The sequence below is a fragment of the Etheostoma cragini genome, chromosome 11, assembly GCF_013103735.1.
Source record: "Etheostoma cragini isolate CJK2018 chromosome 11, CSU_Ecrag_1.0, whole genome shotgun sequence".
In the NCBI taxonomy this organism is placed as follows: Eukaryota; Metazoa; Chordata; class Actinopteri; order Perciformes; family Percidae; genus Etheostoma; species Etheostoma cragini.
Genome location: NC_048417.1, coordinates 28,838,045 through 28,854,442, shown reverse-complemented (window position 1 = coordinate 28,854,442; position 16,398 = coordinate 28,838,045). Strand labels below are relative to the sequence as shown.

The 16,398-nt window shown below is 43.7% G+C and overlaps 1 long non-coding RNA gene across 1 annotated transcript in view; it reads right to left on the bottom strand.

The window, feature by feature from the left end:
• The window catches only part of LOC117953409, a 1,635-nt gene extending 1,474 nt beyond the window's left edge, over positions 1–161 (bottom strand). Inside the window, exon 1 of the long non-coding RNA XR_004658604.1 lies at positions 12–161. This is a non-coding gene — a long non-coding RNA (uncharacterized LOC117953409). The remainder of the gene's footprint in view (positions 1–11) is intronic.
• Between the last annotated feature and the right edge of the window lie 16,237 nt (positions 162–16,398).

Here is a 16,398-nt window from a genome sequence, read left to right as displayed (position 1 = left end):
GCTCTACTTACAATGGAGCACCATCAGAGAGGTCAGAGAGAAAGAGGCCAGAGACGCCAGAGAGGCCAGCAGCCACAGCAGAGTCCTACTCATACTTCAGCCTGATCATGATCCTCTGTAGACTGTCTCCGCAGCACCCTCCTTTTATCCCCCCGCCCCCCACCTCCTCCACTGCACCCACCTCACTACTGTCCAGCCCGTCCTTACACATACATTCTGGACACTGGGTTGTGTGCATTTCTCAACCATCCCGCTGACCCAGTGGGTCAATATGAGCTGGGAGAGGGTTGTTGCCCGGCCGGAGTGGGGTCCATCAGGTCAATGTGACCTAATACTACTACTACTACTAATAATACTAATAATAATGAAGCTACTGATAATAATTGTAATGATAAAACTATTGTTCTTAGAGGTGCTTGGTGGATCCTACAGAAGAGTTTTTTTTTTTTTTGTGTTCTTATTTAACCAAGTTTCCACCGAGCGCCCACAATTCCTTTTCCTTTGCATCCCTGGAAACCCATTCCAACATCCGGCTGCCCATGCAGCAGAAAGGGACAAGGCTAAATTAAAAATAAAAAAGTACATGCACAGTACATTTATGCTCCACATAACAGAGGGACTCGGTGGTGGTTGAAAGGTGAACATCTTCTTGACATCTTAAGAGCTAGCGAGGCGGCTCCTGGAGAGGAACCTCACGATGATAGCCTCCAACGACAGGCCGGTGTTGTCCTCGAGGTCCGTCTCCACGGTGTTCACCCCTGCTGTCCTACCTCACCTAGACGAACAAGAAGCTGCATGGACATGCCGAGATCGTTAGACATAAACTATTGAATGTAAGTAGTAAATTGTGAAACCAGTAGGCTGCAGTAACGCTAGTTATTTAAATGAGCTAAAAAGTAATTTGTCCCCAAATGGTCCCCCAATCCCACTTAGAGAGTAAATGTCATAAACATATTACATGTAACTCTTCACAATCATTTACCAAAAGAACCAATCATGCCTGCCTTATTGCACAATCTATATTTTCAGGAAAACACTTCAGCGTGTATTTGTCGATCGAAGGTTGTTGTTTCCCGACGCGGAGGGATTTTGTGAACTGCAACCCGTAAGGTGAGGGGCAAATCCTGCTGGATCTCAGGCTTTATTATAGGCTGTAAAAATCCTGGAAATGTACTTCTCTTTGTCACAGCATATGGTACCTATGGTACCGGCTAACTGAGGCACATACTAATAAGGCTGGTGCATGTTAGCGAGTAAAAATGACCTGACATGCTAATAAATGTGTGCAGTAGCTGCAGCAGGGGACGGCGGAGGAGTGGACGAAGGTGGGTGTTAGCAACACCTTTTTTTTAACATCCTTGAGGGTGGAGTGTGAGCAAGAGTGTACTGGCATCAGATGTATCACAAACCTCTTTTGCAAACAGTATTGCTGTAAGTAATCTTCCCTTGAGTCAGCAAAGAATATCCTAGGTGTCTTATTTGAATCATTCTTTTCATAACTATGTTTGCCGGTCAGTATTTCTGTCCCATATATGTGGCGGCGTTAGGGAAATGTGGTTCGCCTGGCATGGACCAGGGCGAAGGGCGTGCCCGCTAAGTGTCTCATAAAAAGCTAACCGCAGCGAGTCCTGCAGCTGGACTGGCCTTGAATCGTCACTCGGCCTGCATCATTAGTGGTTAAAATGGGCCGTGGTGTACATATCAAACTGTGCAAGCTATCCACAATCCATTATACTTTAGATCTGCTCCCACTTTACAGAGAAGAACCCTCCCAAAAAACATTACAACAACATGTTTCATCGAATTCCCTCTTTTGCACTCAAATCAATTTCTAAATTTTAGTTGAAGAGGTCTGCCTTTCTGGTTCATGCTATTGTAGCCTAACATTCAGCAGTGTGCGGCTCTGAACACATTCCCTTGGTTAACGACAGCCTTGTAACACAAATGCACCAGAATAGTGACCGATGCATACCAAGTGATCAGAGGCCAGCGTAGAGCTGGACCGCCTTACTAAAACACGAGATCTTTCACTTGTAACCCTTCCGTGTCTCTAACACACTTCATATGCTGCGATTTAGAATGCATTGCAAAAAATGCTGCACACGCAGAAGGGTGGAGCATCCTGGATGTCCTTGTGCATTTCCTGATGCATTTCCTCATTTCACAGTCGACCCAGCACGCCGTCCTCTGTACACTCACGGACACAGACTATCATCCGCCCTCTTCTTCCTCCTTCTCCTCCTCTTTCTCCTCCTCCCTACCTGCAGAATCTCAGCTCATTGTTTTTGACCTGCTGATTAACCTCTCCCCGCCCCGAGGAACGTCTCACATTGGGTTCTGGAGGACCAAAACATGCCCAGCTTTTTCTAATGAGTTCCAGCCGCTCAGGGCTTTGGGCGAGTTCGCCTGCTGTGATTGGCACCTGCTAAGGAGGACAGTGGGGCTGTGAAATGGGATGAAAGCAGCGCTTTGCTGCGGGAACACTGAATCCATCCCACAGCAATCAGCAATGAGAGAGCGAGGTCGTGTTTGACAAACTGAACGTGAACGGTAAACTTTGAGGTTGCAAATGTTTCAGTGATTAAAGCTGCTTGATGCACGGACACACAGAAGTGGTATTAAAGGTAGTCAGCTTTCTGTGTACACCGGTTTGCCCAATATTTGGTATCTTTTTACTCACTGTCCAAAAATGATTAGAAACACATCATAAGCTCAGATACTGTCATTCATTATGTCGTCTCATTTTAGTCTTCTCTTTACATTTTATTTAACTGTTTTTTTATTCTTTTTTTCGTTGCTTTTTAATGTTTCTGCTGGTGTGTTTAATTCTACTCCTATGAAGCACTTTATGACTTTGAAACATTAGATATTATTATTGTCTCTCCATCTCTCCAATGCAAAGTGCATCTTTCAGTCCAACAGTCAATACAACTCCCCCTCTGATCCACCCCTACTATAGAAGTAAAAACATTTAAAAACCATATAATAGCGAATATTGGCGTGCAAATGAGCATATAGAGTAAGCAGGCTGTCCTGGGCTAATGCAGAAAAAGCTCCAGGGATATTAGTGGAAAGGCTTACTTATGGCCTTAGCTGGCTTGAAAAACATGTGGTTTGGTCCCTCATGTGATTCTTACCCATATCTTAAACATTTTACGTGATATGAACTCAAGAAATAGCTTGCTTGCCTAACGAATGCCATGGGACTGATAAGGATTTAGCCCCACTACAGTCAAACATAACTAGATATTGTACCTGCGCGGAGACCTTTTAAAACTCACACCCTCTAAAGTCAATACAACCAGCAGTGTGTTTGTGTGCGCCTGGCTCCCTATATGTCAGCCTCTTCTGACCACGGCCAAGCCACTCTTCCGGGGCAGAAAGGTGTAACAACAGCATGTCTACTTTGTTTTAGGAAATGAAGCACAGGATCGCATCGATAGCCCTGTGCAGCAGCTCGCAGACAGTTCCAGGCTCTCGGGTTAGACGACAGCTCGCTGCCTGGTCACCCTGACAGGACCTCCCCAGCAGGAGTGATGCTCCACATAATGGGAAATCAATTCTATTTTTGTTGCCTTGGTAGGTGGGCTTAAGGAATAATTACTCAGTCAAGAAGTGGGGAGGAAGGAGAGAGAGAGAGAGAGAGAGAGAGTCTGTCCTCACAGCTTATCCACTGTGGTCTTACTGCTCCTGCGCTGATGTGAAACCAATACCATTATCCAGTTAAACCCTCCATGGACTGCTAAGAAAAACAGCAGTGTGAGGCTGCGCCACCGACGTGTGGAGCTCCTTAATGACATTCCTTTTGCTGGGATTTCATGATTCTTTTAGCGTTGACTTCTTGCCATCTGACTAGTTGGTCCACAGGGAGGCTACAAATGATTACACACTTAAACACCCCGGGGCCCTTACAAGGACACTTCATTTGTATCAGTCAGCCAAACCCCACCTCCCCCCGAACCTTACACACCACCTACGGAGAGACACAGGTAGTGTAATAGGCATCTATGGCCAGCATTACTCTTAGATAGAACAGCTTCGTCCGTGGCCTTTTTCCCTGGTGGGAAACCTAAAAAAACCCTGACTTGTGGTCCAACCTTTTTTATTGTGAGTTGTGAAAAGCTGCAATAAGTTATTGCAGCTTTCTCACACAGCATCAGCATGCTATTTTTACAAATAAAGGGAGGGAACAAAGGCTTTGACCATAGCACACCACCAAAATGGCGGTTAGATCCAAAAGCCACTTTGGTTATTGTGAGTCTTACGTCATCAACAGTTGATTGCAATGCATCATTTTGCATTTTGGCTACAAATTTTTGGACATTTTTCAAGAATGCAATACACGTTGCATGGGAAAAGGGGGTCAGATAGACAGATAGTTACTTGTGACCCGATGAGATCACCCAGTCAAAATACTTATAAAAGGAAGACTGTGTTGATTGTCTTAGAACTCCAATAGGCTGTCATCTCACCCTTTTTCAAACATACAACCAAAATCCTGAATCCTCCCCCCCCCCCACTCGCTGTCCGGCTCCTCCACTTCCCTCACACTGCTTGCATCGCAGCAGGCTGTTTGTCTTTTGTGAAATGTGTGAAAAACACAACAAAGGTTTGAGATGACTGGCGTTGAAATGTGGATGCATCTCTCCCAAACCCAATTAACACAGAGTCAATAGAGGGCAAATTAAAAAGGCCCCAGGTGGGGGACCTTGCCAGAAAATGCAAACGGAATCAAGACAGTCAAGGCCAGCACAAAGGCACAAACCCCCTGGTTCTGTACAACCCTCCTGACCTTCCCTGATTAAAGCAAAGGAGATTATTTAGGCCCTTTTCGTTCATGAAGAGGGTAAATGGGGGGAGAGGGCATCCATTCAAACAGGGCAAAAGGCTGGGTAAAATGGCGGAGTTTGGGTTGGGTACCATTGAGGCTGCTCACTGAGGTGTGAACAACCCACCCCCCAAAAGACAACATCTCCAGTGGGAAAAAAAAAAATCCTCAATGAAAATGGAAATCAACTCTGGTAGGCAGGATTTAGACAAACATGGGGAAATACCTATCCAGGGAAACTGTGCCAGGACTTTATATATTTCCCATGCTATACACAGTTTTTTTCACGTTTTCAATGAATGCGTCGTCCCCCCCATGAGGACTGCAGTCAGCATTGTATATTGTAACAGTAATTACAAATATGTTTATGGTTTGTATGAGCCTATTGGGACACCAGATGAGTGGGAGTTGTCTCATGGAATAATGCAGTGTGTGTCACATTGAGGTATTTAAAGGTGATTTTGTGTACGATTCTTGATAGAAAATGCACACTGAATTGTCCTAATATGGTTAATCCCATTTATATTTTCCTCCGTGCTTATGATGCTGAGAATTATTTTCAAAATCCCTATGCACCATGAGTCATAAGTACATTGCAGCCAGGGTTCTGTTTAACGGATGCTTGACCTTTAGTTCAAGAGTAATACGAGTAGGTTGCTGGTCCCTGAGGCTGAGTGAATACCTCACTGTTCTCCCTTACCACTTCATAATTAGGTCCCTTCACCCATCTAACCGTGTATATTGTGTGACTCTCTCTCGTCCAATTTAGTCACAGCATGTCAGATTGGACATAAGGGATCCCCTGCCCCTTTCCACTGGACCTTTGGTGGATGATCCACCCACAATTCAGACATAGAGCCCTGTGGAGACACCTTTCACTGGGCAAAGCCCTCTCCTGGCAAGATGTGAAGCAGCGAGGGAGCTAAACTAATTACAGCTGGGCCTGTCTCCCTCTCGGTCTAAGCCAGGGGCTTACCCAGCACAATGGGGCCTTTAGCAGAGTGCCTGTCCTCTTTTAGCTCCACGGCGTGGAAGCACTGGGCCTACAAAGGGACTTCCATTAGTGTAATTACAGGAAAAATGAAGTGCAGTTTGGTTCTGTATCTGCACTAAGTTGTTTGGCAGGTTTTTTTGTCTGTCCTTGTTATGCGATAGAGGGACCTCTGGATTCTTTCAGCTTTTATTGAGCACTTGGGCGATAATGAAGCATAGCCCAAACTGGGGGAGCAATATCTGATGAAGGATCTTTTACTGTTTGTTTTCTTTTTGTACTGATGCTGAAAGAAATTAAGGTAGTCTTATTCCCATGGCAACCAGACTAGGGGGTAATTTGCGGGGAAAGATTGTATCTTCAAAATGTCCTACACCTTAACGCCAGACCCTTTCTACAGTAGTACACTAAAAATCCTTTAACCCTCTCTGGGAATAGGATGCTGGCCTTAGCTTGGATATAAACATGTGTTTTTTACTACAACCATCTGAGCTGAGACCATCGACTCGTATCAGAGTCAATATTTGCTCTCTGAATGAATCATAAATCTATTGTGTCTTTTGAAAACAAAGACTTAGTCAGCAACATGTTTTCAATGTTGTGGCTGTGCAGCGAGGTAGACACACCACCAGCAATCAGGGCTAAAAGACATCAGCTGTTCACTCTTTCATTTGTCAACAAGGGCACTTCTAAAATGTAATGCATTATAGATTACTAGTTATTCATTTGACATTTGAGAGTAATTTGTTATATTACAATGTTACTGTCTCTAAATTGTAATTCTACGTTTGGACTACTTTAGAGTTACTTTAACCAAAAAGCAGTTTGACTTGGCAGGTATAGCTTGTGAATTTCACCACAGGATCAATTGAGTCTCTTTTTTTCTCTCTGCTTCTCTTCATAATCATCAGACTCATGTAGCATCCCTTGTAGAACTGGCTCAGGTCTGCCCTGCCCCAGCTCTTAGTTCTGCTGTAATAGTTTTAGACTGCCGGGGGCCGTCCTGCCTTTGACACACTGCTCTCCTCTCTCCTCTCTCTTTCCGTGTGTGTGCATCCATGTCCCAGACATGCTTGTTATTAGTTTAGATCTGGGGAGTTATTCCCCAGAGTCCTTGTGTCTTCTCCCCAAACAGATTTCCTCCGAAAACTGGAAAACTGTGAGGCGGTGGCACCTAAATCATGGTTACATCTGTCGCCGTGGTCCAGCGCCCTGCTATGCCCTGCTACACCCTGCTACGCCCAGCAGCGCCCTGCTATGCCTGGCCATGCCCAGCTACGCCCTGCTAAGCCCTGCTGTGCCGGACCATTCCCCGCTACGCCCTGCTAAGCCCTGCTGTGCCAGACCATGCCCCGCTACGCCCTGCTAAGCCCTGCTATGCCTGACCATGCCCCGCTACGCCCTGCTAAGCCCTGCTGTGCCGGACCATTCCCCGCTACGCCCTGCTAAGCCCTGCTGTGCCGGACCATGCCCCGCTACGCCCTGCTAAGCCCTGCTGTGCCGGACCATGCCCCGCTACGCCCTGCTACACTCTGTGACGCTCTGCTATATCCTGTAAATTATAGAGTGTGGTCTAGACCTACTATATCTGTAAAGTGTTTGAGATAACTCTTGATGATCAATGATTTGATAAGTAAAATTGAATTGAATCATCATAGATTATTCATGATATTTGCATAATAAATGTGAATATGCAAAGTAACTAAAGCTAGATAAAATAGAGAAGTAAAACATAGGCAACTAGGAGAAAATGGAAATTTTCAATCAACAGTACCTTACAGTTGTTTTAAAGTACATGGTAGTTGCTTTCCACGGCTTATAAAATCCAATGATAGTTGCGTGTAGCAAGCCTAAACATGGGGGGCGGGGCGCGACTAGCCCAAGTTATCCCATCCCAGGAGAGCTGACCTGGGCTGAGTGATGGCTTCCCCCACCCCCTCAGATGGTGGACCTGGGCCACGGTCATGGCCTGCAGGTGCGAAAAGACACACTCCATAGAGGGATTGACGGGCTTTGGGAACGCTCCTTGTTGCTGCTATCATATTCCTGATGGGGGGTGCTGCTGTCAAACATGCTAACATTCAGGCTAGACTCCGTGACCTGTTACTGCTAAACCGCATTTAGGAGTCAATATGAAGAGAAATACTGCAGCTCTCCAGGGTCCGTCTGAGGAAATATCATTTCAAAACATTTTGGCCTGTTTAGAGAAGATCGTATTTTAAAGGTTTCAGACACTCTATGCAAAAGCACTGTGGCTGCTGACCCTTTTTGTCTGCTTCATGAAGTACTGAAGACGTTTGAAGGACAAGTCTGTCACATCTGGTGATATATGAGCATGGCAATGACATTGAGGAACAGTTGTGCTTGTATAATAGTGTTTATGTTGTTGCAATAAATCATGAATTATATAAATTAAAGTAAAATCCTATGTGGAGGTAGTTATCTTGAAGGGTATATCAAAACGCATCTTCCATTTCTTTCAATGTAAAAGTTTTACACTTTACTTTAAAGATTTGTTAATGTCAAAGGAATTTTACTGACTTTATCTTTTTGAGCATGTGTGTGTATGTGTGTCTTTGCGTGTGTGTTGCACTTCACTAGCTACTATTTACTCTTGTAGTTCTGGGATTTCACCTGGGAAGGTACACAGCTTATTTTGCTCCATTTACTTTCAGTGTCGGTGAAGTTAGGTTTAAAGAACTGTATTTAAATGGATTTATATTTTTTTGGAAACGTTTGTTTTCACCCATAAAGCTGTTAAATAAAGAAGAGATCTGTTTAGGCATTATTGTAGTAGAACTGTCATGTAGCTAGAGTGCACTAATAAGACCATGTTGGCTAGTATATTGGTTCCAACACCTTTTCATACCAAGGACCCCTATACTGACCGATTACACCACAGACCTAGAGTAGGTAAGCCCCGCCCACTCTGCCGGCTATTTGATTTTTTCCTGCCGCTCGGTCTTGAAACATACTACTTCTCCTGCTTCCGTTTCCAATTTTGCGGGAACCAATCCCAAACTGGGTTCTCTACCTGGCGCGCTGTCGGCGGGTTTGACAGGATGACAATAGAAGCAACCAAGCAGCTTCTTGTTTACATTCAACATAGCAGCCACCGAACGCCACTGTCACCTCTACGTCACCCGGATCGTTGGTCTGATTGGTGGAAGGACTATCCAATTGTGGACAGAGTCATTTGAACTGTGCCCGTTGGTCCTTCCCCTTGTGCAGAGAACATACAGAGCAGACCCCCAGACCAATGCTCAATCTCCAATCTGTTAAGCCTGGCTTGGTGATAGCCAGACTTCCACAGACCCCCATTGGAAGTTTTTTTGTCACAGGGTGCAGTAACTGATTGGATTTTTGATTTACAAGTTTTATCACCGAAAGTTTCTAAAACCCATGACCAAAAGAGTCCCACATTCTGCCATTGTCTTTTATGGATTGGAATAAAAATAAATGGATGAAAAACAAATCAAATCCTTCAAAGACCCCTGGGGTTCCTCGGACCCCACTTTGGGATCCACTGTGCCAGTGCATTGCACATTATGACTCTGACCATGGTATCCCACAGGCACAGAGAGCACTATTCATATTTTTAGTATCCCTTTTATGTTTGTAATAAAACTGCATTACACTACATGGTCAAATTCAAATTGACACAGACAAATGGCCAGTACAAAATGAAGTGTCATCAGCATATTTCATTATTATTCTGCCTATGGTTTTTTGTTAATTAGCTTGGGGATGGGGTTTCATTTTGGGCTGTCGGGATGATGACAGCCCTGTTGCCCCCTTCAGCTGTGCTGCGTCTCACACTAACCCTGTCGGCTTCAGGGTCCTTCGTCCATCTGTTACTGGGCCCTTCCTCCCTCACGGTCAAGCACCTGGGTATCCGTCATCGCCAGGGTGCCGGGCCTCTGGAGGTGCAGAGCTGAGTCCACAAGAAGAACTTTCAAGTAACATCCCAGAGGAGGGGGGTCTGATTCAGAATGTGGTTTGGGACTCTGTTGTCATCTCTTTCCCTGGACGCCTCTAGTTCTTTCACTCGTCACTCGTTTCCCCCCAGGGCCAAACTGAGTGTCATGGTAATGTTGATGCTGACAGGGGGCTGCAGGCATCGACAACTGGGAACAGCCGAGGTAACGCCAACGCCTGGCCGACTGCATGCTGCATACACGGCCTTTATCAATGAAAGGCTGCAGTTAACAGGGACACACTGTGGTGTGTGTGGCTACATGAGAGTAAGACCACTATGTGGCACCATGCTATAAACTTCAACATTTTATCAGTTAACATTTATAAAGGAGGTCAAGGAAATTGTATCTTTAATCACACTAATGTCAAAAATCTACAGAGAAGAAAAAAAGTATATCCTTAATTATCAGGGAAATACTTATTTGTAATTTGAAATACTTAAATACTTTTTTTGCTTAAATATTCATGTGACTTTTCCCCCACTGGAAATAACCTTGAACTCTTGTGTAGTGGATGTTCTTAAATGAAGGAATGAAGCAGTTCTTGATCACAAATATGAAGCCTGAATTAGTAGAACTACACACACAGACCCACACACACACACACATAGTACAGGCTTGATTCTACTCCCAAATAAACGGATGTGGACCCCAAAGACACAAAGTAGTTTATGGTATCCCCTTGGAGGACACATCCCACAAATGTGGAGTAGACCGCTACGCTACCACTACCACTACCTCCAAATCAATAGCGGTATGCGGACGTCCACATGTGCCTACATGTACACACTTTACTGACAACATTTGCGTTACGCAGACTCCGGCAGACCCTCGCACATACAGACAGTATAATTTGAGCTTTCAACCACACACCGCCAGTGGATATTGACACCGCAAAATAAAACTAAATACTTTGGTCTCTGTATGGGCACAAAGCGTAAATGTAAGCCCCGGGCCGCAGCTACAGACACGAGACACACTGCTGGTGGAGACAGTTGGAGAACTGTGGACCTCGATCGGAATTAAGGTAATGTTCTGACATTGCTAAGCTAATATTGATATTAGCCTTATAAAAGCATATGAAACAGATAATGTAATATCATTTATCATCCGGAATTAAACTGAAAACACAATCCTCTTATGACAGTGGGTGTCGGTGTTTGATTTTTGTGAAAATTGTGTATAGTATACATGTGTGTGGCTGTTTGAGAAAAGAGATAAATATATACTGTATAATATCTAATTATTTTTGACAACAAAACAAGATGACTACATGCAATTTTAATTGGGCTTCAACATGCACTCAAAGTTGAGAAGGACGAATGCCTTCAAACAGGAAAAGTAGTTTTTCCATGCTCCCCACCCAAGATGAACGTCTATATAAAACGATAGGAAGGTGTAATGTATCGAGGGAGAAGATTCCAGCGGTGGAGCGTGTTGATAATGTACCCCCATAAAACAAAACAGGTTAATCCGGCAAATACTCCGCAAAATTACCTGACTTCTTACCTGGGGCTTAGAGAGGTGACGAGTCAAATTGTTCTTTTGTTGTGGCCTGCTCTTGCTTGGGTGTCTCCCACATCAGTTATTAGAATCTGTGTGGGGCCTCTGGACAATCAGATAGAATGTAAGGCTACAGCTGAACCTACAGTCACAGTCACGGGGGGGGCGGCTTAACCAACAGTAAAAACTGGAGCACAACCGTTACACTTTGAGAAGAGACATTAATAACAATAACGATTTATACATGTACTAAGTAAGGTGCATGGGTAGCAATGTCAAAGTACACAGGGTAGGACAAGTGCACATGCCATGCCAAGTTGACCCAAAATGATCAACGTCTCCAACAACATCAGCATCATTTACATTACATCATCCAAAACCTTTCATCAACGCTTCTAATGTCCTTAACACACAGAAGAAATAAAGACACTGCCAAGTCACTTAAATAGCTGTGCAAATACAGCATGTGCATGTACCAGACTCTTAGATTATGAAACACGTCAACCCCTCCTCTCATCTTTAGAGAAGTTCCTGCTGTCTTTGCAGCCATGTGGGACCCACTGCTGCTCAAAGTGAGAAGTGAATAATGAAGTGGATTCGGTGGCTTTGAGGGCAGAGGCGAGTGAAAGAATTAATGTCAGGGTTGAATTAATGGACTACTGTGCTCTTCCAACCTCAGTGTAGGAGGATAAAGACCTGCTAATTAATAGCAAAACAAAGAAAAGATGATAAAAAACCTGGTATTGAGGCTTTGTTCCTGAGATGAAAGACACTAATGCTTCTTGGTAAAAGACAGACAATTAGATGGATGTAACTCTGTTAAATTGAAACAGTTTTACTCTCCCTCCTACGGCACCTTTTTCTTCAAGATAAAAGAAGACCAAACCATAAGTCCCCTACCGTGGCTCTGTTTTATTAAGGTCTTTGATGCTCTGACAGCCACTGGAATTGTCGCTCTGCCCGGGAAGTGTGTGCCAACTGTCTCTTGACTGACTTTAGTTTTCTCCTCATTGCCATGGAAACAGCATTGCACTCTTGTCCTCTGGTTTATTCACAGACAGGCGTCCCCCAGAGCAGCCCAGGGTCATGGAAGTTCATGAAAAGGTCACGATCAAAAACAGTGATCTGTACACGTAATAAACAAAAGTAAATTAATCAATAAATCAAAATAATGTGACCATATCACGAACTGGCATGAGACCGGGTTTGGTCCCAACATAAGTTCAACAGTGGTCCTGAATGCTGGTTCTAATAGTTTTTGAAATATATCGAGACACAGACGGACTGGTAATCTGGAATTTGGGCAGATGGGCGGCGGGCCCTTGTGGAGACCCGCCTGATTGTCCCAGCCATGCGGCCCCTTACTTGTAAACCGCGGACCATATTGCTCTGCCCCCTTGTAAGCGTCAATAAGAATTTTCTTTGGCCCACATTTTTTTGGCCCAAATTTCTTCAAATCCTTCATATCTATCAATAATCTGATCAGTATTTACAACACATGAGTCTCTCGATACCACAGTCATGGTTAGTCCTGAGAGATAGACATGGATGACAATTCTATGGAACTAACCAACACAGAACAACAAGCCTGCTGTGGGTCTTAATGTACAGAAGACGGAGAGCAATGCTGCAGGAGGGAGTGGCAACAGACACAGTAGTGTGGCAAATTCAAAAAGATCAGATCAACCATGCATTAGCCCCTGGCTCCGAGGATTTAATCATTTTTTTAATGCATTGTGGTTGTGCATTGATATGGCTATGTTTTGGTGCAGTTTTTCATAGCATGGGAGTTAACATTCACCTGCGTTATACCAAAAAGTCAATATTGGCCTGTAGATGTCCTCAGGCCTGGAATCTTTTAGATGTCCTCTGGCCTGGACTCCTGTAAATGTCCTCAGGCCTGGATAACTTCGTTAATGTCTTTAGATAACACAGACTGAATTTGAAGTCGATCGGATGAAATGTCTAGGAGGAGTTTGTTAAAGTACGACATGGGGAAATGGCCAAAATCGCATTCATTTTGAACTTTCAATTCAAAATGGCGGACTACCTGTTGGGTTTAGGGTATGGGTCCAATAGAGTTTTATGTCTGTCGTCCAATGCTACATATAAGCACCAAGTCCTTGGCATCCTGTACCTGGGCTCTGAGGAGGCCGAGGAAGAGCCGCTTCAACGTCTTCCTCAGGTGTGAAGTGAGTGCCTCTGGTCGGAAGTCATTCAGCTCGCTGGGCCTGTTCTTCTTGGGAACCGAAACAATGCAGGATGTCTTCCAGAGGGTGGGCCCTCTCCCTAGCTGCAGGCTGGGGTTGAAGATCTTCCTCAGCTAAAGGTGGGAGTGCTTTTCAAACAGTGTGTAGTTGGTTAAGCACAAATCTGGTAGGTGCCATTTGGTGTGCAAAGGTTTTTCTTTGATAATGCTGTATGTAGTTTTGGTTCAGTGCTCCATTTTGCAGGATTTGAGGTATTTTGCAGTTTGGGTGTGTGTCTTTGGTGTTTTTGTGAATGTGTTAAGTATTTGATAAAACCAGCCTAGTTTGCAAAATTGTGTTTTAGCAATTGGAATAAACTGTAACTCGATATAATGATGAATGCATTTATTGATTCTCTACATTGGATATGTAGCAAGAGTGTTTTTCAGTTATCAGACATGATGGTGCCGCGCTGCAATGTGACTCTTAATAGGTAATCATTGTTTTTCTACAAAATGTTTGTGCTGGTCGGGCTGTACTTGGATTAAAATAAAAACATTTCAAGGAGGTACATTGTTGAAAAAAGTTCTCAAACCACTGGTCCAAGTTAGTGGTGTTGGATGTGGGAGGAATTTAGAATTGGCCGCGGGGCTTGACGCCCACGTTCTAAGAGAATATGTTTGAAAGAAGAAGTGTAATGCAAGATCCAAGCAGGACAAGAAGGGGATAAAAGATATTCAGCCCAGCCAGCTCCAGGGATCAGCTCTTCATCCACTTCTTGAAACAAGAGAGTGGGTTTTCTCACCTACTTTAAAGTCTTAATATTCAGAAACTGGAAGAAGTCAATGGAATCTCTTCTTTCTGTTCTCCTCCATCCTTTGGCCAATTCCCCCCATGGTTGGCAGGTTACTGCCATTTATTCCCTCACCTTTCTGCTCTTCTAAGATCTAGTTTTGTTTTCCTTCCTTTTTTTGCGTTGACATTGCTTTTATGACAATCAGTAGTCCACACTGTACTTTTCCTTATTGAAAGTCCTGTGTTTGACCCATCTACCCCCTGACCAACCTCCCTACGAGGAATTCCTACCATACATACTACTAAACCCCGTCTAGATGCTTTTCTCCCTGGTACGCTCTACCCACACGCCGAAGGGATTCGTTTTCATCTCATCAGACGCAGACAGCCACTGTCCAAACGTCCGTAGTTTACGCGTTCAGAGTGAGAACGCGTTGCTCAAACCAAGTGTCTGTGCACACTTTGTAGACGGATGTGTTGGAAAATCCAACCACGCATAGCCCACCCACTCAATTCTAATTTGTGACAGGATTATCATGTACCCCTTTAAATCTGATGAAACTGCATAGGAATCTACAAGTGGTGTGAGGTTATTAAAGTGATAAAATATTAGGATGTGTCTACAGTAGTAACAACTTCAGGCATGTGACTCTGCAAAGAGGCCTACTTAGATAATTATATAGCTATAGGCTGTTTTTGAGCTAAACTCTCCCATGCTTTCATACTTAGCCACTATTAATCTACATTTTAAAAACGGAATCCCATTACTATCACACGTGACTAAACATCAAACCACCAGGATTGACTGCCATACAAGAAAGTTGGTATTAATTATATGCAGAATCGGGTGATACAGCATTGCAAAATGTCCTGATGTGTACTTCCTTGGTGACTCAGGCAGCTGAAATCTTTTCCAACCCTCTCCGGGCCTGGCAACCTGAAGGGAAGACAAACACCGTTCGTGACACAGAGCAAAAATCAGCAAAGTATCTCCCTAAAAAATACTTATATAAAAGTTCACACAAAAACGACTTTGTGACAGTAACGAAAGTACATGTAATTTATTACTGCCACCCTTGCCTGTGGGTGGTCACCCACAAGCCTCTTACATTTTAACAAAAGGTGGGTCTTAATTAGTGAGTGCTTTTGAAAAAAAAAGGGCCCAAATTGCTTGAAATGAGCGGTGCTCAGTCGGTGAAGAAAGAAAAAAGTCCAAGTACATGTCTCCTGTATTTATAAATGAATTTCTTTGATGGAAAAGGGCAACTTAATTATTTTTTCTTATAAGTCCAATTTTTGTTCGATTCAGCAAGATGAGAGTGTGATTTAGAGATGAGTAATGTAATTACTGATAAAACTAGTCATAAAGTACAAGGCCCCATGTCTAATTTAAAATGCCTCAGCTTTTCCTTTGAACCTCAAGAAGATGGTCCTTTGTAGTAAATGAAACACATGCATTTCTCCCATTCTATTTAGGTGGGCATGGGCACGAAATCACTGTTTTCTCCCTTTTCTGTTACCTCTCAAGTCACTGATTACAATCTGGAATGTTTCAGATTTAATTAACTTACCGTTGTACTTTTTCATCTTGTGCTTCCCGGCAAGGCATGTAAAAAAAAAAGAATACATTATTCTGAAGTACAAATGGATGTTAAGCCTCACTGGAAATCAAGGCTAATAGGCTTTGACAATATTGACATTTCTATGCCACAGATGAAGTAACAGGAGATCTCCTACATCCCAGGCTCCAGCGGCTTGAGAAACATTGAGACAGCTGTTTCGGTTCACATTATTCGTCTTTCATATATGAACTAATGTATACGCTTTGACATGTATGTTTTCTAATTGAAAAAATTGAAATTGAAATGAAGGAAAGAGTCAAAAAAAGAAACAGTTCCTGCATCATGTCTTACTTTATGCATCTGCAACTTTGTGGCATTTGTGTGAGGCAAAATATGTAACTGGCCATTGCTTCTCCTTGATCTACACTAACTCATTTGTACATCATGTTCACGCCAACGCCTCAAATGAAAACATGTTATGGACAGCTAGAAGCTAAATCAGTGTCCACCTGGCACTTACAATATGATGTGCTGCCTTCATGGCCCTGTCATG